The sequence below is a fragment of the Lissotriton vulgaris genome, unplaced genomic scaffold (assembly GCF_964263255.1).
Source record: "Lissotriton vulgaris unplaced genomic scaffold, aLisVul1.2 SCAFFOLD_1637, whole genome shotgun sequence".
In the NCBI taxonomy this organism is placed as follows: Eukaryota; Metazoa; Chordata; class Amphibia; order Caudata; family Salamandridae; genus Lissotriton; species Lissotriton vulgaris.
The window spans coordinates 188,559-212,650 of record NW_028241715.1 but is presented as its reverse complement, the minus strand read 5'-3'; the positions used below and the strand labels follow the sequence as shown (position 1 = coordinate 212,650).

Below are 24,092 nucleotides of genomic sequence, written 5' to 3'. Positions count from 1 at the left end.
CAGCACTACAACCTGTCCAGCTATCACTATTGGGTCTCTGACTCTCACATTAGAGGGATCAACCTGATGTTAGAGTGCATTTTTTTCTCCTTTCCTTATCAGTATTATACCTCACTTCTGAGACTTTTGATTGTGATTGTGCAACAAGTTTGCCTTTTATCAGTAGACAATGTACATTATTAATGACTAATCAAGTTAAATAAAAAGAGACATTGGCCAGCTCATAATGGCTTGTGTGGGTGACTTACAAGAAAAGGTTTTTTCTAGCTTGGAGTTGTTCCCAAAATTCAACATGTGGTACACCCATATGCCCACCCCTCTAGTAATTTCCATTATGTAACCTTACAGTACTGTTAGCATCTATAAAATTAAGGCTGCAATTTATTAGATGAAAGACAGTTTTTAAGCTTGTCAGGATATGAATATATAGGTAAATGTGGGAAGATGTTGAAGGGAAAAGCATGTAGATAGCGCAGAAAGGTTCTGTTGAGACTCTACATATCATTAAACACTGCACATCTGGTATCATATTGCAACCTGGAGTCCTCATCTGAGATTTGTTGTCTAGCTATAGAGATATTTTCACATCTGTTATGTTCCGCTTTGGAGCCCTCATTTGAAGTATTAAATTTAAGTCTAAAGGCCTCACTTGAGATGTCACAATCTGATATAAAAAGCCTCTTTTCAAAATATATGTCCTGGTTTAGGGCCCTTGTCTGAAGTATCCTAGTTCTAGAGAGGGAATTTAACTTATCAAATATTACTGGAGTGATTGCAAGCATTGTGGCCATCTCTTTATACCTCATCTGGAGCATGAGCTTCAAAGATCACTTATAGACCATTTCCTCCACCTCTAGGGATTTTCCTCTCAAGTATGGTACCTAGCTGTTTTGACCTCACCAAGAGTGTCAAATCAAGATCCATCTGATGTATTTTACCCGGCTTCCATGGTCTCATATGGAATATCTTATGCAGCTCTGGAGCTCACATCAAGTCTATCACAAATAGCTCTAGAAACCATATGAATCATTTTCCATTGACCTCATTTAGAAATTTGAGCCTAGCTGCAGAAGCTTCACATAGAGAGTCAAATTAGAGTTAGAGACCTCGTCTCTAGTATGGTGCATAGCTCTTTCGGCCTTATCTGGAGTATCATATCCTAATCTGTAGATCTCATCTAGATTTACGGAGTCTTACATCCAGCTCAAGAGACCTCATTGTGTGTACTGCATCCAGTGCTAAAGACCACATAACAGTATACAACTCTAAAGACTTATTCAGAAGTGACATGTTTCACTTTAGAGACCTCAAAAATAGAATCATGGTAAATTCTAAAAACTTCATTTTGAGTATAACATCCAATTTATGACACAAGTCTGTTGTATTAGATCTATCTTTAAATGCCTCAGTTGAGTCAATCTATAGAGTCCTCTTCTCATGTGCTCTCTTCAGGTCTTATATTGATTATCATGTCACCCTTTAGAAGCTTTATCTGGAGCATCATCAGTATAGGGCTAATGTGGAGTAATGCACTGAGATCTAAAGATATTCCCCAAGTATCATGGACAGGTCTTGTTTCATGCTCAACTGCAGATAATTCAACTAGAGTATTATATTCAGCTCTACATCAATTCCAGCTCTAAGAAATTCACCTGAGTAAGCAAGATGTATACGTCTTGTCCATAGCACTGTATCCAGCTTTAGAGGCCGATTCCTGAGTTGAGTCTCAGTTATCCCATGTGTAACATTATTGCCTGCTGTAGAAACTCTATCTGAGAGATCAAATCAAACTCTAAAGACTTCATATGGAGTGTGTGATATCTTCCTCTGCTGTGTCCCTTTCGCTTCAAATAAATGGCTTGGCCTATAGTCTGAAATGTAAATAAACTAAGATTTTAAGATAACATCTGTTAGCATTAAAGAGTATCTAGTTACTTGTGTCTCTTATTCTCTTTGTCATAGTACATCCTATTCACTGCACTGGCAACAAGTTGGAGAGGTGGTTAAGACACTAAACACCTCAACACATGAAAGAAGCTATTTCCCAAAATGCTTGTATGATAGGGCAGACACATCGCTTCAGACAGCTGACACTAGAAGCGTTGATGCCTCATAATTATACATAATCTATCCTGAGAAAGTACCAGCGAGGTTGTTTTCAGGCGTTATAAGAAAACATTCTCTTTTCAAATGTCCCCCAACATTTTTACCTATTTGGTTCCCCAATGCTGGCCAGCGGTTTTTGACTCTGGAAGTGCATCGCAGCTAGCTAACCAGCCCAGTGCCAGTGCTATCTCCCTAAAACTAATATATGTGAATTGACAACCTTGATTGGCAAGAACTTTAACCCCCTTATAAGTCCCGGGTAAATGGTACTAGTAGTACCCAGGGCATGGGAGTTAAACGGGTCACCCGGGGCTGAAGCACTTTTTTTGCAACCCTGAGTGACGCATGTGAACAGATGGCAGTAGGCCTGCCATTGCAGAATGCAGGAGCAATGCAAACTGTTCCAATTGGAATTTGTCCTCACCATGAGGGGCAAGCTCGCAGCACTATTTCTAATATAAACTCATCTATTGTTGGCCTCGTGAGCCCAGGAGGCAGGGTGCATTATATTAAAGGTGGGGACATATAAGTGCACACTTTTATGTCTATATAGAAGCCTTTACCATTAAGACCTACTGTAAGTGACCTGTGTTTCATAGGATAACATGAGATGGCCCTCGGGCACACTCGAGGTTGCCAGCTGCATTATGGTGCTGCTAAAATATGTCACCTCAGACATGATTGTCGCATAAGAGTAGAAGTAGCATGCACCCAGGTGGTTGCCTTAGAGGTTTCTCAACTAGTTGTTCCAGTCTTTCCTATGCTCGGGCTGGCAGCCAGCAACTGCTGTCACAAAGACAGGAATCTGACCCCCTGCCAGGAGGTGTGAACTCTCCCAGGAGTCAGAAACAATGGATTATATGAGAAGGAGGTGACAGCTCCCTCCCCAACAGGATGGCTAGTAAAGAAGCACATCAAGGTGGTGCACTTCAAAGCTTTCACCACCTCTGATATACATCAAGGCTGCCTTCCAAAGGAACGAACAGGTGTCGCCCTGCTCCCAAGCACATTTACGCCCAGGCGGGAAGAAAGCTTATGTCGTTAAGAGGTGTACATCCACAGAAGGTTAGTCACACCTCTAGGGTGGACCACCTGATCTGTACAGCTAAGGAAGGCCTCTGCCATTTTAAAAAGTGGCAGAAAAAAGGGTTCTGGGTAGAAAAGGTGACACACCCCGCTCATCTCAGCAGCAGATTAGCTGCTGGGTCTCGTAGCCCATTGGCCACATACACCCACACCCCTAACACCCTAAGTCTCAGATTTAGGGGCACCCCTGATTCCAGAACCATAGTTCTGATCATACTTGCAACAATGGACACAGAAGAGACCTAAGTCTGCAATAACAGGAGCGGTTCAAACCAAAGGAATGACAGCCTGCACCTGTGAAAACCTTCCTGGAACTGCACAACTGTGACTCATCCCAGATCAAAGACCAGTTCTCCCACACAGCGGGACCCCTTTAAAACTTCGAGAGCCAAAGGCAACTCCAAACTCTCCTGGACTAATGGCACTAGTCCCCAGCAGTCCACGGGTAAAAACAGCATACCAGAACCAAAGAATCGCTGGCCATCTGGCCCTCCAAGGGATCACCCAAATGTAGATGGTCCAGTGCATTGTGGGAAATGCAGCAATTCGTAGGCAGCTATCGTTTTCCATGGACCTCAGGACATTGAAACAACTTCTTGCTGACCTTACAGCTGCCAAGGCTTGTTGGTGGCCAGTCCTGCAACCACCACCTCTATTTGATGCTGTATCTCAATGTAACACCTCAACACCTTCATCCGACATCAGTGGTGACTCTGTTGTTGAATTTGATTGACCCCAATGCTAAAGTTATGCAGTATTGATATGCACTAATTTAATTTTGCTTGTAAAATCCATAACTCTGGTTATGCTTACCTGATTGACAACGTTTTGATTTGTGAAGTTAAAAAAAAATCCGCTTTTTTCCAACTTTTATTTTTACATGTGAAACAGGCACATTTAATAATTCTTTACATGTATCATAGAACAAATATAGTCAAGACAATATACATTTATTGTCACCTTATATAGGCATTGTAAAAATAGATACACCTGATCAATTGCATATAGATTGTTACCACATTCAATATAACTGAACAGTTAGTTATTCCAGTTCTTGAGTTATGAGAGGTAATTCGCAAAAATCACCTCTATACATGTTCCATCGTCCCCATTTTTTTATCCATTTCCTGGGACAACCCCTATGTATGTACACAGTTTTTCCCGCCTCCATGGCCGTGTCTATATCCTGTTTCAAAGTCAACAAGGGCACCCAAACGAGTCAGCATAGGACCTCGGGGAACATATTTTCTGAAACAACAGCGGTCCCATGCATATACAATAGTTTGAAAACAATGAATATAGACACAATGGATACTATATTAGTTCTGACATGTCCAGCCGGACAGAGGTCGCAATATTTTACTATTTGGAAAAATCAAAGACAGAATTCCTTCAACAATTCTTCATAGTGGGGCACACGCCTGTACCCTAACACATACAATTGGCATAGTGAAGAAATAGCACACAAACACAGAGCAGGGCTTTTAGGCAAAGCTTAAAACTTCTGTGGTTATCAATATGACAGAAATTCAGATCACACCATTACAGACATATAACACATGGTATACATTTCAGTGTATATGGTGCTCAGAAAGGTCGACGGCGTTTCGATCCCACTATATAATCATGGGGATCAACATTATTAATGCCTAAACAATAAAAGCCTCTATTGCCCAGGAAGGAAGGGGGGAAAAACAAAAGCATAAAGGACACAAATTACCGAATTATAAGAAAGTATAAGAAACAGGAATAACACATGACTGTGTGTAGTGAAGTGGTGCTGCTAGCACTACAGTCGTGGTTGAGATGGCGAGAGGGGACCAGAGGTCTTTGTGCTAGTGGTCGTGTTGTCTCTGGGTAGTTGCAGTGAACAATCAAGGGAAGTGAAAGCAAAGTGAGAGTGGTGGATATTATTGGTAAATCCAGATGGTTTAAGAATAGAGGACGGCGCAATGAGTGGTGACCGGTGGGAATTCCAGCTTGAGTGAAAAAACGGCGAAAGGTTTAAAATCCGTAAAGGGCAATCCAATGGTGCCTGTGAGCTGAGGAAGGTGAACGCCACATGTGGAGTAACCGGGGCGAGAGAAGGTTCGGAACTGGCGATGATTAAAATTGTTAAGTTAATGTGACCGTGAGCTAAGCACTAGGAGAGAATCTGGCATAGTGTGTCAAGCTGAAAAACGGTGGGCCGCATTCTCATGCTATGCGTTAGCTGGGGGGGTAGATGGCGCAAGGAACTCACCCCCTTAAAAATGGCATAAGGACGGAGGAGACCATTTCGGGTCGTGAGTGCATTTAAAAGTACAGTTAGTGAAATCTAGGCGGTGAACGAAAGTGAGTGAAGCATGCTAGGTATCGGGGCTAACCGGAGGTGCCCGGACTAAGTTCCAGGGCAGGTAGAGGGTGGTAGTTGGAATAGCCCGGCAGCCCTGAAAAAACGAGGACATACACCAGTTTGTTTGCGCGGAGCATTAATCAGTGGTGGGAAGTGAAACCATACGGCGAGAAAGTCTTACCAAAATCGGGAGCCTGAGATAGACGCGTCAGCGGTATGCTCGATCGCATTTCAGGTCAGCGAAATAGCGTAAATGAAAAGCGAGTTGGGGGCTCTTCATTACAATTAGGAAAAGGTTTGCAGTCATCAAGGCTAAACTAGCGATATCAGGCGAGGCAGCTTACCGGTTCAGTCGGCATGGATATCTTCCTGGAAATGCGATAGCTAGCCGGCGAGAAAGTTAAACTATATGATGAAAGAAGGCTCTCTATAGGCGCGCGCTTGTATCACGTGGTCATGAAAATAAAGGAAGGACACGGTGGCAGCCATCTTAGGTGGTGGTGTGAGGGAAGTGCTTGGCAGGTACATACAGGGAGAAGGACAATGTCGGTTTAATTACAGGAGTTAAAGTTGAACGAAAACGAAAAAAAGTGTTTAAAGGCATATAACAGAATATTATGCATAAAATACAAAAGTTAGAGCTGGATGAAAGGACATTAAATAAATAAAGTGCTGTGCATGAATTATGCGAAGTATACACAATGAAAGGTACTGAAGCAAGAAAACTGGCAATTGCATATTCAAGGAATAAACCAAGTTAGTCCAAGGGTTAAACCAAGTTAGTCCAATCCTCTTGTAGGTTTAGCCCTGAATTCAGGCTGTCTGTTATCAAATGGGTTCCTCTTTGTTAAGCATTTTGGTCAGATCTCCTCCTCTTGGGGGTATGGTCACTTGGCTGATTATAGTCCATCGGATATCGTTTTCACTGTGTCCTTTTTCCCGGAAGTGTTCCACTTGATTGTTCTGCATCTGATCCTGCTGCCATGCTGTGAAATCCATAGTTTGATCTTTTGTGTGGTCTGGCCCACGTAGATCATGTCACACGGGCACAAGATTGCATAGACCAGATTACAGCTGTTACAGTTCGTAAAAGTTTTGAGCTCATTCCTTACATCATTAAGCACAAATTCTTTACTTTCAACACAAAGGTCACAGACGACACAAGAGCCGCATTTAGAGTGTCCCCTCAAAGGAGGGAGTGACCAGAGATCATTCAGGGTAGTGTTGGGCGTTTTTGAGGGTGGGAGTGCAGCCCTGACCAGTTGGTCTCTTAAGTTTTTGCTCTTTTTAAAGGCAAACATAGGTGTTTCTAGGTCAAGGGTGCCTGAATTGAGAATATGCCAGTTCTTCTTAATGCTTTTACGGATTTTTTTGGATACGGGGGAGAATGTGGTGACACATACTAGTTTGTCGGAGGGTTTCCTCGGCCTGGGTTCTAACAGAGTGTCACGGGGGCAGTACCAGGCCTTCTTCATGGCTTTTTTAAACAGGCGGCGGGGGTAACCCCTGAATCTCAGTTTTGCTCCAAGTGTGTTGCCCTCAGTGAAATAGTCTGTTTTTTTGAAACAATTCCTTCTAAGTCTCAAAAATTGAGAATAGGGTAGACTGTCCCTAAGGGCTCTCGGGTGGCAGCTGCTATAGCTAAGCAGTGTATTCCTCTCAATTGGTTTACGAAATAAAGAGGTGAATAGCAGACCTTCCTTGTGGTGGATGCATAGGTCCAAAAAGGGGATACTGACTTTACTGTGAGTAAGGGTGAAGGTTAGGCCATGGCAATTGTTATTAAGCCAATGTAGGAATAGTGTGAGGGCTTCTACAGGACCACCCCAGATAAGAAAAACATTGTCTATATAATGTTTCCAAGTTAAAATCCCTTGATGAAACAGGTTAGTGGAGGGGAGGATGGTGCTGCATTCAAGCCAGTCCATGTAAAGAATTGCCAAGGTAGGTGCGAAAATTGCCCCCATGGACGTGCCCCGTTTTTGTTGATAATACTGATTATCAAACATAAAAAAGTTGCTGGTAAGACAAATTTCAAGTAGTTGTATAATGAAGAGTGTAGGTACAGTGTGTGGGCGGGGACGACTGTTTAGAATGTTCTCCATGACAAACAATCAATCAATCAATCACGGCATTTGTATAGCGCACTACTCACCCGAGAGGGTCTCAAGGCGCTGGGGAGGGGTAAGTTACTGCTCGAACAGCCAGGTCTTGAGCTGCTTCCTGAAGGAGAGATGGTCTTGGGTTCGCCGAAGGTGGGTGGGGAGGGAGTTCCAAGTCTTGGCTGCCAGGTAGGAGAAGGATCTTCCTCCGGCGGTGGCTCTGCGGATGCGTGGTACGGTGGCGAGTGCATGGCTGGTCGATCGTAGCTGGCGGGTGGGCGTGTAGAAGGTCATGCGGTCGTTGAGGTACTTGGGGCCCAGGTCGTGGAGAGCCTTGTGTGCGTGGGTGAGGAGTCTAAACGTGATTCTCTTGCTGACGGGGAGCCAGTGTAGGTCTCTCAGGTGTCCGGTGATGTGGCTGTGTCGGGGGATGTCGAGGATGAGTCGCGCGGAGGCGTTCTGGATGCGTTGGAATCTTTTTTGAAGTTTGGCTGTGGTTCCGGCGTAGAGGGTGTTCCCGTAGTCCAGTCGGCTGGTGACAAGTGCCTGGGTGACGGTCTTCCTGGTTTCGGTGGGGATCCATCCAAAGATCTTGCGGAGCATGAGCAGGGTGTTGAAGCACGAGGATGAGACGGCGTTGACTTGTCTGGTCATTGATAGGGAGGAGTCCAGGATGAAGCCCAAGTTGCGTGCGTGGTCCGTTGGTTTGGGAGCGGTGCCCAGGGCCGGGGGCCACCAGGAGTCGTCCCAGGCGGAGGGTGATGATCCCCTGATGAGGACTTCCGTCTTGTCTGAGTTCAGTTTAAGGAGGCTGTTCCTCATTCAGTCGGCGACGTCTTTCATCCCTTCGTGTAGGTTGGCTCTGGCGGTGGTGGGGTCGTTGGTGAGGGAGAGGATGAGCTGGGCGTCGTCTGCGTAGGAGATGATGTTGAGGTTGTTCTGGCGTGCGATGGCTGCGAGGGGGCTCATGTAGACGTTGAAGAGGGTTGGGCTGAGTGAAGATCCTTGTAGTACGCCTCAGATGACTTCGGTGGCCTCGGATCTGAACGGAGGGAGGCGGACTCTCTGGGTTCTTCCAGTGAGGAACGAGATGATCCACTCCAGCGCTTTCTCTCGGATTCCGATGTTGCTGAGGCTCTTCACTAGGGTGCGGTGGCAGACGGTGTCGAATGCCGCAGAGAGGTCCAGGAGGATGAGGGCCGCTGTTTCCCCGTTGTCGATCAGGGTTCTGATGTCGTCGGTGGCTGCGATCAGGGCGGTCTCAGTGCTGTGGTTGGCCCGAAAACCCGGACTGCGAGGGGTCGAGGGATCCGTTTGTCTCGAGGAAGGCGGCAAGCTGTTTGTTGACGGTCTTCTCCATGACTTTGGCCGGAAAAGGAAGGAGCGAGATGGGATGGTAGTTCTTGAGGTGGGTGGGGTCCGCGGTTGGTTTCTTCAGGAGGGCGGTCAGCTCGGCGTGCTTCCAGCTCTCTGGGAAGGTGGCGGTGTGGAAGGAAGAGTTGATGGTGTCTCGGAGATGGGGTGCGATGGTGGCGTCGGCTTTGTTGAAGACGTGGTGTGGGCCTTTACTCGGTTGGTGATCCAGAGTGGATGGAGTTCATTGTGCGGGTGGTTTCTTCGGTGCTGATCGGGGTCCAGTTGCAGAGGGTGTTGGTGGCGGGTGTTGGTTCGGTGATAGGGTGTGTGGTCTGTGCTTCGAAGCTGTTGTGTATGTCAGCGATCTTGCGGTGGAAGAACGAGGCGAGTGAGTTGCAGAGGTCTTGCGCGGGAGTGATGTTGTTGTTTCCGGCGCTGGGGTTGGAGAACTCTTTGACGATGCTGAAGAGTTCCTTGCTGTCGTGGGTGTTGTTGTCCAGTTGTTCTTTGAGTGTCGTCTTCTTGGTGGCGTGGATCAGCTGATGGTGTTTGTGGATGGCGTGCTTGAGGGCGGTCCTGTTGTCTGTGGTGTGGTCGAGCCGCCAGGCTCTCTCGAGGGTGCGGCAGTTCTTCTTGGATTCCTTGAGTTCGTCGGTGAACCAGGGGGTTTTCTTGCTGCCGGGTCTGCTGGGAGGGTTCTTTAGTGGTGCGAGGTCATCGGCGCAGGTGGTCAGCCACTTGGTGAGGTTGCGGGCCGCTTCGTTGGGGTCCATTGAGCTGGTGGGAGTGTTCTGGCTGAGGGAGGCGGTGAGCTGCTCGGCGGTGATCCTGCTCCAGCTTCAGCGGGGACCTATTGCGGGTGGTGGTGGGTCGTAGTTCTTTTGAAGCTGAAGTGGACGCAGCTGTGGTCGGTCCAGTGGAGTCCGGTGGCGTGGCTGAAAGAGATGTGCTTGCTGGATGAGAAGACGGGGTCAAGCGTGTGGCCCGCGTAGTGGGTGGGGGTGTTCACCAGTTGCTTGAGTCCGAGGTTGGCGAGGTTGTCCAGCAGGGCGGTGGTGTTTCTGTCGTTGTTGTTCTCCAGGTGAAAGTTGAGGTCTCCTAGGAGGATGTAGTCGGCCGAGGGAAGGGCGTGCGGGCTGATGAAGTCTGCGATGTCTTCGCTGAATTGTGTGCGTGGTCCCGGTGGTCTGTAGATGAGGGTGCCGCAGAGGGTGGTCTTGGGGTCAGTGTATATCTGGAAGTGCAGGTGTTCGGCGGCGGCGAAGGTTTCGTCGGAGTTAGTTGAGATGCGGATGGTGTTCTTGTGTACGATGGCGATGCCTCCTCCCGTCTGGTTGACGCGGTCCTTCCGGGTGATCTTGTATCCGTCCGTGATGGCTATGGCGATGTCGGGCGCTGAGGAGGCGTTCATCCAGGTTTCGGTGAGGAAGGCGACGTCCGGTGCTGTCATGTCGAGGAGGTCCCAGAGTTCCACGGCGTGCCTGTGGATGGAGCGGGTGTTGAGCAGGATGCACTTCGGGTGGTTGCTGCTGGTGCTGGGCTTGGCGGGGGCGGTGCAGGTCCGGTAGCAGGAGAAACGGCAGGCTTGGCAGGCGAAGGGTCCGTGGGTGCATCTCGGGGTGGCTCGGTAGCAGGCAGGGTTCTGCCCGGCATTGAGTGCGTTGAGGGTGGCGGTGTCGTAGGTCCGTCGTGTGGTCTTGCATCGGCGGTTGGGACCAGGGGTCTTGGCGCTGGGCACGGTCCAGGCGCAGATGGGCGCACCTTCGGCGCTCAATCGGTGCTCCCGCTGCACGCGTCCGCTGTGCGGTCGCTCTGGGGGCGTCCTAAGTAAGGAGCCTGGAGGGAGGAGCAGCTGGGTGGCGGGAGCGGGGTGGCGAATGGAAACACAGGGGGGCGGGGCCGCAGGGAGGCAGCGGCGGGAAATCCACGAAGCAGCGGGCAGCGGGAAAGTTCCCGGAGCAGCGGGCAGCGAGCAAAGGAATCTGCAGGCAGGAGGCGGCAAGGCAGGCAGTGGCGGCAGCAGTGAGTGAGGCGACCAAGCCCTGTGGAGGGCTGAGCGGTGATTCTCTTTGCAGGATGTTTGTATAAAGCGACTCCACGTCCAACGTGCATAGAGTCTTGCTTTCAGGGTTAAAAGGAAGATTCTCAATCAGATTAATCATAAACATACTATCCCTGACGAAGCAGTTGGTAATAGGTACGAAATCTTTCAAGAAAAAATTGACATAGTGACCTAGGGGTTCCAGTACAGAATCACACCCGGATACAGTAGGCCGTCCAGGAGGGTTATCAAGTCGTTTGTGGATCTTAGTGAGGGTATAGATAACAGGAGTCCTGGAGTTCGTGACATTCAGAAAATTGAGCTTGTGTTTGCTAAGGAAGCCAGTGTCATGTGACTCTGTGGTGATTTGTTTAATCAGAACCTGTAGTTCCTTGGTAGGGTTAGTTGGTAATCTACAGTAGTGGTCTGTGTTGGAGACTTGGTGAGACAGTTCAGTTTTATAGTTGTCAATGCTCTGTAAAACTATCCCCCCACCCTTGTCTGCAGGTTTTATCACAAGATTGTTGTTACTACGTAGTGATGAGATGGCCATCTTCTCATCTAGTGAGATGTTATAGGGGATAAACAAATGGGTCTTCGCCAGGTTAGCAGTTTCTTTAAGTATCACTTTTTCAAATGTAACGATCTCTTTGGGGATCATATTGGAGGTGGGTGAAAAGGTGGATGGAGGTCTAAATGTTGTGATGGTAGTTTTGGGCTGAGAGGGGTTGTGTTCAAAGAATGCACAGAGTCATATTTTTCTGAAGAAACCCAGCAATTCAGATTAAAGGTTGAGGAAATTAGGGTAGGTGGTAGGTACTAAAGATAGACCCTTACTAAGAAAGGAGAGTTCCTGGGAGGACAGAATATGTTCAGACAGATTAAATAAGGGAATGGTCATATCTGTATTATCAGTCTCAGTTACCACTGGTAGAACTTGTGTCTGGTCTGTCTCTCCCCTGGGGGGTTGTACCATCTTGGTTGTTGTTTGACCCGTCCTCTCTTGGGGGGTTCTGCCGCGCCTCTCGCTAAAAAATGAGGGTTAGGCTTGCGTGTGGAGTTACTGGGTCCTTCCCCGGAGTCTGAATTGTCAGAGGAGTCAGCAGATGAGTCATTGAATCCGACAATAGTGTTCCTACGATTGAAGCGACCCCAAGGTCTAGGGTTCTGTGGGTTGTGGTTGAAATTGCGATCTGTATAGGGATCTTTATGGCGATAAGGATAAGCCCTCTCTGGAGTGAAGGATTTGATGTCTTTTTTAACCTTGATAGACTTTTTGTTTTCTTCAATGCGGTGGAATTCAATTATGGTTTTTTCTATTTTCTCTAGGAGTTTCTTGGCGTCCGCCCCAGTGTTACTCTCAGTGATTTGTTTTTCTAAGTCTTTAATAGTTTCATTCAGTTTTTTAAGTTCCTCAGCAGCTGTTTCTATACCTAAGACTAGCCAATGTCTAGAGCAGGTAGTCCCTATATGGCTGAAGCCTGTGATGTATTTAGGGTTGTCCGTGAATACCCCTGGGAGATTCCGTACCTGTAATCCCAGTGGTATGATGTTAGATCTCAGGTATTCGGTGAGCATCAATGTCATTAATTCAAGACGGGAAAATTTCTTCTTTTGTTTTTCTAGGTCATCTATGAGATTAGAACTTCCTATTGAAGTAATGTCTTCTTGGTCTGTAAACAAAGACGGGCCAGCACAGATCTTTTTAATGTACTCATCTGAATACAAAGGGGCTGGATCAGACATATCAATATGCAAGCGTACGTGAGGGGAGGGGGAGTGCACGTGGGTGTCAATCTGACCTGTGTAAGGGTAATGAGGGAAGTAACCCACTTGTAAGAAGTGGAAGGCAAAGTTTGCCCTTGCAATCAAGCGATTGCGCAAATTATGTTTCAAAGTCAACAAGGGCACTCAAACGAGTCAGCATAGGTCCTCGGGGAACATATTTTCTGAAACAACAGTGGTCCCATCCATATACAATAGTTTGAAAACAATGAATATAGACACAATGGATACTATATTAGTTCTGACATGTCCAGCCGGACAGAGGTCGCAATATTTTACTATTTGGAAAAATCAAAGACAGAATTCCTTCAACAATTCTTCGTAGTGGGGCACAAGCCTGTACCCTAACACATACAAATTGGCATAGTGAAGAAATAGCACACAAAAACAGAGAAGGGCTTTTAGGCAAAGCTTAAGACTTCTGCGGTTATCAATAAGACAGAAATTCAGAACACACCATTACAGGCATATAACACATGGTATACGTTTCAGTGTATATGGTGCTCAGAAAGGTCGATGGCGTTTCGATCCCACTATATAATCATGGGGATCATCATCAGGACATTAATAATGCCTAAACAATAAAAGCCTCTATTGCCCAGGAAGGAAGGGGGGAAAACAAAAGCATAAAGGACACAAATTACTGAATTATAAGAAAGTATAAGAAACAGGAATAACACGTGACTGTGTGTAGTGAAGTGGTGCTGCTAGCACTACAGTCGTGGTTGAGACGGCGAGAGGGGACCAGAGGTCCTTGTGCTAGTGGTCGTGTTGTCTCTGGGTAGTTGCAGTGGACGATCAAGGGAAGTGAAAGCGAAGTGAGAGTGGTGGATATTGTTGTTAAATCCAGATGGTTTAAGAATAGAGGACGGCGCAATGAGTGGTGACCGGTGGGAATTCCAGCTTGAGTGAAAAAACGGAGAAAGGTTTAAAATCCGTAAAGGGCAATCCAATGGTGCCTGTGAGCTGAGGAAGGTGAACGCCACATGTGGAGTAACCGGGGCGAGAGAAGGTTTGGAACTGGCGATGATTAAAATTGTTAAGTTAAAGTGACCGTGAGCTATGCACTAGGAGAGAATCTGGCATAGTGTGTCAAGGTGAAGAACGGCGTGCCACATTCTCATGCTATAGGGGTCAATACTTATCATTTAGTCAGGAAGCTCATCAGAAACTAGCATTACTAAAAAGAAGGAGAGCAAGGCTGAAGGCCAGTTTAAAAAGAGATAAGGAGGATTCCGTTTGGATCCAACTCCGGGAAGCCTCATATAAGGGCCAAGCTAAGACATTCTGGTCATTAATTGGCAAAGGTTGCGGCACTAGAGTTAGTCCTACGCCAATTGCCATTGATGAGCAGATCTGGGTTCATTATATTGAGAATCTGTACAGTAATAATAATCTGCAACGGAAAAATGATGTAATTTATGATGACTCTTGCGTGTATGATTCCCCGACCGAAAAGGAAATTGAATTAGCCATTAAGAGCATGCGCTCTTCCGGTGCGATGGGTCCTGACGAGGTTCCCATCTCTGTGCTAAAACAACAGATCGAATTATGGAGCAAAATTCTTTATCCTGTGTTTAAATCTTGCTTTGCTAGCGGAATTGTCCCCCCATCCAGGAAAGGGAGTATTCTTGTCCCTTTATATAAAAAAGGGGCAAGAGACCTACCACAAAATTACCGTCAAATTGCTTTGCTTGATGCCATCGGCAAGGTCTTTGCAAAATGTATTCTCACCTTAATCAACGATTGGGTAACTAAGGCCAAAATTTTGCCTTTTGAACAAACTGGTTTTAGGCAAAAGCACGGAACGTTAGATAACTTGACTGCACTTCAGGTTATAACGGAAAAATATGTGAAAGTCCGTGGAGGGCATGTTTATGGTGCGTTCATCGATTTCTCCACAGCTTTCGATAAAGTGGACAGAACATTGCTGTGGAGAAAGTTAATCGATTTAGGGATGCCTCCCTTTCTTATCAAATTAGTTTGCGCCCTCTATTCGGACACCTGGTGCAGAGTGCTGCTAGGTGGTGAAAGAGGTTTATCTGTTTATCTAGAATAATTCCCACATCCAACGGGTTAAAACAGGGTTGCCTATTGGCCCCTCTACTATTTTCTCTTTATACAGTTGATTTACCTCTGGCTCTCTCAGCATGTTCAGGTATTGCCCCGATTTTGGGGGGCTCTCCAATTGTATGCCTCATGTATGCTGATGATATTTTGATTCTTGACCTAACTCCTAAGGGTCTGAATAATCGCCTGCAGGCTTTATATGAATATGCTGGAAACCATTTTTTGTTGATAAATATTGCAAAAAGCAAAGTGATGTGCATGTCGGGTAGGAAGAAACCTAAATATCCGAACTTTCCTTGGGTAGTAGGGGGTCAAAAATTGGAAACAGTGAAATCTTATTCCTTCCTTGGTAAAATTGTTATGAGTAATTTAAGTGAAAAAGCTCATATAGCCAACAATTCCCGGAAAGCTATTGTTCAGGGAAAGAGTTTGGTATCCTTGTATAAGGCTACAGGTAGAAGGCATTTTTCGATATTATTAGATGTATTTCGAGCAAAAGTTCCTGCCTCCCTACTCTATGGAATAGAGTTAATTGATATAAAAAATTGGAGCTTCTTAAATTCCTCGGAAGGAAAAATTTAACGTAGCCTAGTATCTGTCAATAGAGCTAGCTCTACTGCTGTCTTTAGACAGGAATTCGGCTTACGTAGTAGCTGGGTCCAGGTTCTAGCGGGTATAGTGCGCTGGGTTGTCAGCCTTGCAAGGAGCGAGCCTAGTATCTTAAGACATCTTATAAAAAATGAGTTGTTGGGAAATTTTAATGACTATTCAGTAATCGTAAAAAAAATTTAGATATGCTGTGGGTCAATTACAACTGGATAAAGATGTTTTATTCTCTTTGTCACCTTATCAGTTAAAAACCCTTTTGAAGTCCTCCTCGTGGGAACTAGGGTTTAGACTGGATAGAGATCTTCGGATTTCGAAAAAGGGCATTACCCCAGTTATCGATTCCTGTATGTTGAGGAAAGCTCAACCATATGTTCAATGGAACATTCCTCATGGCGTTAGACGCCTACTGTTTTTAGTAAGACAGGATTTACTTCCTTTGAAATCGCTCTTATCCAGATGGCATGGCTCTTCAGCGGTCTGTGATTTTTGTCATATGTATGATCAAGATTTGTCTCATGTCATTTTTGTTTGTCCAGCCCTGATGTCTTATAGGCAAAGATGGCTTAGACCCATCTGCCTTCAATTGAACATTTTGTCTGCTCCTTCTTTTAGTGCAGCTATGATCAATCCTCCTAATGAAATGTTTTGTTTCAAACTGTACAAATTTTTCAAATGTTTCCTGGATTTGTATTAATTTGGTAATTCAGATGCCCTAAATGTTGTGTATTCTTATTCTATGTACCTGTTGATATTTTATTTTAAAGATTTTATTGTATGTATTTTATGTCTTTTATGTGGATCTCGTAAGAGTTCCGATATCATAATAAACTTGAATAAAATTTTTTTACAAGTGAAACCATACGGCGAGAAAGTCTTACCAAAATCGGGAGCCTGAGATAGACGCGTCAGCGGTATGCTCGATCGCATTTCAGGTCAGCGAAATAGCGTAAATGAAAAGCGAGTTGGGGGCTCTTCATTACAATTAGGAAAAGGTTTGCAGTCATCAAGGCTAAACTAGCGATATCAGGCGAGGCAGCTTACCGGTTCAGTCGGCATGGATATCTTCCTGGAAATGCGATAGCTAGCCGGCGAGAAAGTTAAACTATATGATGAAAGAAGGCTCTCTATAGGCGCGCGCTTGTATCACGTGGTCATGAAAATAAAGGAAGGACACGGTGGCAGCCATCTTAGGTGGTGGTGTGAGGGAAGTGCTTGGCAGGTACATACAGGGAGAAGGACAATGTCGGTTTAATTACAGGAGTTAAAGTTGAACGAAAACGAAAAAAAGTGTTTAAAGGCATATAACAGAATATTATGCATAAAATACAAAAGTTAGAGCTGGATGAAAGGACATTAAATAAATAAAGTGCTGTGCATGAATTATGCGAAGTATACACAATGAAAGGTACTGAAGCAAGAAAACTGGCAATTGCATATTCAAGGAATAAACCAAGTTAGTCCAAGGGTTAAACCAAGTTAGTCCAATCCTCTTGTAGGTTTAGCCCTGAATTCAGGCTGTCTGTTATCAAATGGGTTCCTCTTTGTTAAGCATTTTGGTCAGATCTCCTCCTCTTGGGGGTATGGTCACTTGGCTGATTATAGTCCATCGGATATCGTTTTCACTGTGTCCTTTTTCCCGGAAGTGTTCCACTTGATTGTTCTGCATCTGATCCTGCTGCCATGCTGTGAAATCCATAGTTTAATCTTTTGTTTGGTCTGGCCCACGTAGATCATGTCACACGGGCACAAGATTGCATAGACCAGATTACAGCTGTTACAGTTCGTAAAAGTTTTGAGCTCATTCCTTACATCATTAAGCACAAATTCTTTACTTTCAACACAAAGGTCACAGACGACACAAGAGCCGCATTTAGAGTGTCCCCTCAAAGGAGGGAGTGACCAGAGATCATTCAGGGTAGTGTTGGGCGTTTTTGAGGGTGGGAGTGCAGCCCTGACCAGTTGGTCTCTTAAGTTTTTGCTCTTTTTAAAGGCAAACATAGGTGTTTCTAGGTCAGGGGTGCCTGAATTGAGAATATGCCAGTTCTTCTTAATGCTTTTACGGATTTTTTTGGATACGGGGGAGAATGTGGTGACACATACTAGTTTGTCGGAGGGTTTCCTCGGCCTGGGTTCTAACAGAGTGTCACGGGGGCAGTACCAGGCCTTCTTCATGGCTTTTTTAAACAGGCGGCGGGGGTAACCCCTGAATCTCAGTTTTGCTCCAAGTGTGTTGCCCTCAGTGAAATAGTCTGTTTTTTGGAAACAATTCCTTCTAAGTCTCAAAAATTGAGAATAGGGTAGACTGTCCCTAAGGGCTCTCGGGTGGCAGCTGCTATAGCTAAGCAGTGTATTCCTCTCAATTGGTTTACGAAATAAAGAGGTGAATAGCAGACCTTCCTTGTGGTGGATGCATAGGTCCAAAAAGGGGATACTGACTTTACTGTGAGTAAGGGTGAAGGTTAGGCCATGGCAATTGTTATTAAGCCAATGTAGGAATAGTGTGAGGGCTTCTACAGGACCACCCCAGATAAGAAAAACATTGTCTATATAATGTTTCCAAGTTAAAATCCCTTGATGAAACAGGTTAGTGGAGGGGAGGATGGTGCTGCATTCAAGCCAGTCCATGTAAAGAATTGCCAAGGTAGGTGCGAAAATTGCCCCCATGGACGTGCCCCGTTTTTGTTGATAATACTGATTATCAAACATAAAAAAGTTGCTGGTAAGACAAATTTCAAGTAGTTGTATAATGAAGAGTGTAGGTACAGTGTGTGGGCGGGGACGACTGTTTAGAATGTTCTCCATGACAAACAATCAATCAATCAATCAATCAATCACGGCATTTGTATAGCGCACTACTCACCCGAGAGGGTCTCAAGGCGCTGGGGAGGGGTAAGTTACTGCTCGAACAGCCAGGTCTTGAGCTGCTTCCTGAAGGAGAGATGGTCTTGGGTTCGCCGAAGGTGGGTGGGGAGGGAGTTCCAAGTCTTGGCTGCCAGGTAGGAGAAGGATCTTCCTCCGGCGGTGGCTCTGCGGATGCGTGGTACGGTGGCGAGTGCATGGCTGGTCGATCGTAGCTGGCGGGTGGGCGTGTAGAAGGTCATGCGGTCGTTGAGGTACTTGGGGCCCAGGTCGTGGAGAGCCTTGTGTGCGTGGGTGAGGAGTCTAAACGTGATTCTCTTGCTGACGGGGAGCCAGTGTAGGTCTCTCAGGTGTCCGGTGATGTGGCTGTGTCGGGGGATGTCGAGGATGAGTCGCGCGGAGGCGTTCTGGATGCGTTGGAATCTTTTTTGAAGTTTGGCTGTGGTTCCGGCGTAGAGGGTGTTCCCGTAGTCCAGTCGGCTGGTGACAAGTGCCTGGGTGACGGTCTTCCTGGTTTCGGTGGGGATCCATCCAAAGATCTTGCGGAGCATGAGCAGGGTGTTGAAGCACGAGGATGAGACGGCGTTGACTTGTCTGGTCATTGATAGGGAGGAGTCCAGGATGAAGCCCAAGTTGCGTGCGTGGTCCGTTGGTTTGGGAGCGGTGCCCAGGGCCGGGGGCCACCAGGAGTCGTCCCAGGCGGAGGGTGATGATCCCCTGATGAGGACTTCCGTCTTGTCTGAGTTCAGTTTAAGGCGGCTGTTCCTCATTCAGTCGGCGACGTCTTTCATCCCTTCGTGTAGGTTGGCTCTGGCGGTGGTGGGGTCGTTGGTGAGGGAGAGGATGAGCTGGGCGTCGTCTGCGTAGGAGATGATGTTGAGGTTGTTCTGGCGTGCGATGGCTGCGAGGGGGCTCATGTAGACGTTGAAGAGGGTTGGGCTGAGTGAAGATCCTTGTAGTACGCCTCAGATGACTTCGGTGGCCTCGGATCTGAACGGAGGGAGGCGGACTCTCTGGGTTCTTCCAGTGAGGAACGAGATGATCCACTCCAGCGCTTTCTCTCGGATTCCGATGTTTCTGAGGCTCTTCACTAGGGTGCGGTGGCAGACGGTGTCGAATGCCGCAGAGAGGTCCAGGAGGATGAGGGCCGCTGTTTCCCCGTTGTCGATCAGGGTTCTGATGTCGTCGGTGGCTGCGATCAGGGCGGTCTCAGTGCTGTGGTTGGCCCGAAAACCCGGACTGCGAGGGGTCGAGGGATCCGTTTGTCTCGAGGAAGGCGGCAAGCTGTTTGTTGACGGTCTTCTCCATGACTTTGGCCGGAAAAGGAAGGAGCGAGATGGGATGGTAGTTCTTGAGGTGGGTGGGGTCCGCGGTTGGTTTCTTCAGGAGGGCGGTCAGCTCGGCGTGCTTCCAGCTCTCTGGGAAGGTGGCGGTGTGGAAGGAAGAGTTGATGGTGTCTCGGAGATGGGGTGCGATGGTGGCGTCGGCTTTGTTGAAGACGTGGTGTGGGCCTTTACTCGGTTGGTGATCCAGAGTGGATGGAGTTCATTGTGCGGGTGGTTTCTTCGGTGCTGATCGGGGTCCAGTTGCAGAGGGTGTTGGTGGCGGGTGTTGGTTCGGTGATAGGGTGTGTGGTCTGTGCTTCGAAGCTGTTGTGTATGTCAGCGATCTTGCGGTGGAAGAACGAGGCGAGTGAGTTGCAGAGGTCTTGCGAGGGAGTGATGTTGTTGTTTCCGGCGCTGGGGTTGGAGAACTCTTTGACGATGCTGAAGAGTTCCTTGCTGTCGTGGGTGTTGTTGTCCAGTTGTTCTTTGAGTGTCGTCTTCTTGGTGGCGTGGATCAGCTGATGGTGTTTGTGGATGGCGTGCTTGAGGGCGGTCCTGTTGTCTGTGGTGTGGTCGAGCCGCCAGGCTCTCTCGAGGGTGCGGCAGTTCTTCTTGGATTCCTTGAGTTCGTCGGTGAACCAGGGGGTTTTCTTGCTGCCGGGTCTGCTGGGAGGGTTCTTTAGTGGTGCGAGGTCATCGGCGCAGGTGGTCAGCCACTTGGTGAGGTTGCGGGCCGCTTCGTTGGGGTCCATTGAGCTGGTGGGAGTGTTCTGGCTGAGGGAGGCAGTGAGCTGCTCGGCGGTGATCCTGCTCCAGCTTCAGCGGGGACCTATTGCGGGTGGTGGTGGGTCGTAGTTCTTTTGAAGCTGAAGTGGACGCAGCTGTGGTCGGTCCAGTGGAGTCCGGTGGCGTGGCTGAAAGAGATGTGCTTGCTGGATGAGAAGACGGGGTCAAGCGTGTGGCCCGCGTAGTGGGTGGGGGTGTTCACCAGTTGCTTGAGTCCGAGGTTGGCGAGGTTGTCCAGCAGGGCGGTGGTGTTTCTGTCGTTGTTGTTCTCCAGGTGAAAGTTGAGGTCTCCTAGGAGGATGTAGTCGGCCGAGGGAAGGGCGTGCGGGCTGATGAAGTCTGCGATGTCTTCGCTGAATTGTGTGCGTGGTCCCGGTGGTCTGTAGATGAGGGTGCCGCAGAGGGTGGTCTTGGGGTCAGTGTATATCTGGAAGTGCAGGTGTTCGGCGGCGGCGAAGGTTTCGTCGGAGTTAGTTGAGATGCGGATGGTGTTCTTGTGTACGATGGCGATGCCTCCTCCCGTCTGGTTGACGCGGTCCTTCCGGGTGATCTTGTATCCGTCCGTGATGGCTATGGCGATGTCGGGCACTGAGGAGGCGTTCATCCAGGTTTCGGTGAGGAAGGCGACGTCCGGTGCTGTCATGTTGAGGAGGTCCCAGAGTTCCACGGCGTGCCTGTGGATGGAGCGGGTGTTGAGCAGGATGCACTTCAGGTGGTTGCTGCTGGTGCTGGGCTTGGCGGGGGCAGTGCAGGTCCGGTAGCAGGAGAAACGGCAGGCTTGGCAGGCGAAGGGTCCGTGGGTGCGTCTCGGGGTGGCTCGGTAGCAGGCAGGGTTCTGCCCGGCATTGAGTGCGTTGAGGGTGGCGGTGTCGTAGGTCCGTCGTGTGGTCTTGCATCGGCGGTTGGGACCAGGGGTCTTGGCGCTGGGCACGGTCCAGGCGCAGATGGGCGCACCTTCGGCGCTCAATCGGTGCTCCCGCTGCACGCGTCCGCTGTGCGGTCGCTCTGGGGGCGTCCTAAGTAAGGAGCCTGGAGGGAGGAGCAGCTGGGTGGCGGGAGCGGGGTGGCGAATGGAAACACAGGGGGGCGGGGCCGCAGGGAGGCAGCGGCGGGAAATCCACGAAGCAGCGGGCAGCGGGAAAGTTCCCGGAGCAGCGGGCAGCGAGCAAAGGAATCTGCAGGCAGGAGGCGGCAAGGCAGGCAGTGGCGGCAGCAGTGAGTGAGGCGACCAAGCCCTGTGGAGGGCTGAGCGGTGATTCTCTTTGCAGGATGTTTGTATAAAGCGACTCCACGTCCAACGTGCATAGAGTCTTGCTTTCAGGGTTAAAAGGAAGATTCTCAATCAGATTAATCATAAACATACTATCCCTGACGAAGCAGTTGGTAATAGGTACGAAATCTTTCAAGAAAAAATTGACATAGTGACCTAGGGGTTCCAGTACAGAATCACACCCGGATACAGTAGGCCGTCCAGGAGGGTTATCAAGTCGTTTGTGGATCTTAGTGAGGGTATAGATAACAGGAGTCCTGGAGTTCGTGACATTCAGAAAATTGAGCTTGTGTTTGCTAAGGAAGCCAGTGTCATGTGACTCTGTGGTGATTTGTTTAATCAGAACCTGTAGTTCCTTGGTAGGGTTAGTTGGTAATCTACAGTAGTGGTCTGTGTTGGAGACTTGGTGAGACAGTTCAGTTTTATAGTTGTCAATGCTCTGTAAAACTATCCCCCCACCCTTGTCTGCAGGTTTTATCACAAGATTGTTGTTACTACGTAGTGATGAGATGGCCATCTTCTCATCTAGTGAGATGTTATAGGGGATAAACAAATGGGTCTTCGCCAGGTTAGCAGTTTCTTTAAGTATCACTTTTTCAAATGTAACGATCTCTTTGGGGATCATATTGGAGGTGGGTGAAAAGGTGGATGGAGGTCTAAATGTTGTGATGGTAGTTTTGGGCTGAGAGGGGTTGTGTTCAAAGAATGCACAGAGTCATATTTTTCTGAAGAAACCCAGCAATTCAGATTAAAGGTTGAGGAAATTAGGGTAGGTGGTAGGTACTAAAGATAGACCCTTACTAAGAAAGGAGAGTTCCTGGGAGGACAGAATATGTTCAGACAGATTAAATAAGGGAATGGTCATATCTGTATTATCAGTCTCAGTTACCACTGGTAGAACTTGTGTCTGGTCTGTCTCTCCCCTGGGGGGTTGTACCATCTTGGTTGTTGTTTGACCCGTCCTCTCTTGGGGGGTTCTGCCGCGCCTCTCGCTAAAAAATGAGGGTTAGGCTTGCGTGTGGAGTTACTGGGTCCTTCCCCGGAGTCTGAATTGTCAGAGGAGTCAGCAGATGAGTCATTGAATCCGACAATAGTGTTCCTACGATTGAAGCGACCCCAAGGTCTAGGGTTCTGTGGGTTGTGGTTGAAATTGCGATCTGTATAGGGATCTTTATGGCGATAAGGATAAGCCCTCTCTGGAGTGAAGGATTTGATGTCTTTTTTAACCTTGATAGACTTTTTGTTTTCTTCAATGCGGTGGAATTCAATTATGGTTTTTTCTATTTTCTCTAGGAGTTTCTTGGCGTCCGCCCCAGTGTTACTCTCAGTGATTTGTTTTTCTAAGTCTTTAATAGTTTCATTCAGTTTTTTAAGTTCCTCAGCAGCTGTTTCTATACCTAAGACTAGCCAATGTCTAGAGCAGGTAGTCCCTATATGGCTGAAGCCTGTGATGTATTTAGGGTTGTCCGTGAATACCCCTGGGAGATTCCGTACCTGTAATCCCAGTGGTATGATGTTAGATCTCAGGTATTCGGTGAGCATCAATGTCATTAATTCAAGACGGGAAAATTTCTTCTTTTGTTTTTCTAGGTCATCTATGAGATTAGAACTTCCTATTGAAGTAATGTCTTCTTGGTCTGTAAACAAAGACGGGCCAGCACAGATCTTTTTAATGTACTCATCTGAATACAAAGGGGCTGGATCAGACATATCAATATGCAAGCGTACGTGAGGGGAGGGGGAGTGCACGTGGGTGTCAATCTGACCTGTGTAAGGGTAATGAGGGAAGTAACCCACTTGTAAGAAGTGGAAGGCAAAGTTTGCCCTTGCAATCAAGCGATTGCGCAAATTATGTTTCAAAGTCAACAAGGGCACTCAAACGAGTCAGCATAGGTCCTCGGGGAACATATTTTCTGAAACAACAGTGGTCCCATCCATATACAATAGTTTGAAAACAATGAATATAGACACAATGGATACTATATTAGTTCTGACATGTCCAGCCGGACAGAGGTCGCAATATTTTACTATTTGGAAAAATCAAAGACAGAATTCCTTCAACAATTCTTCGTAGTGGGGCACAAGCCTGTACCCTAACACATACAAATTGGCATAGTGAAGAAATAGCACACAAAAACAGAGAAGGGCTTTTAGGCAAAGCTTAAGACTTCTGCGGTTATCAATAAGACAGAAATTCAGAACACACCATTACAGGCATATAACACATGGTATACGTTTCAGTGTATATGGTGCTCAGAAAGGTCGATGGCGTTTCGATCCCACTATATAATCATGGGGATCATCATCAGGACATTAATAATGCCTAAACAATAAAAGCCTCTATTGCCCAGGAAGGAAGGGG

The 24,092-nt window shown here is 47.3% G+C and overlaps 1 protein-coding gene across 2 annotated transcripts in view; it reads left to right on the top strand.

Annotated features, from left to right (window-relative positions):
- LOC147670584 (NXPE family member 2-like) overlaps positions 1-24,092 on the top strand; it is a 255,540-nt gene that overhangs the window by 165,297 nt on the left and 66,151 nt on the right. The window lies entirely within an intron of this gene.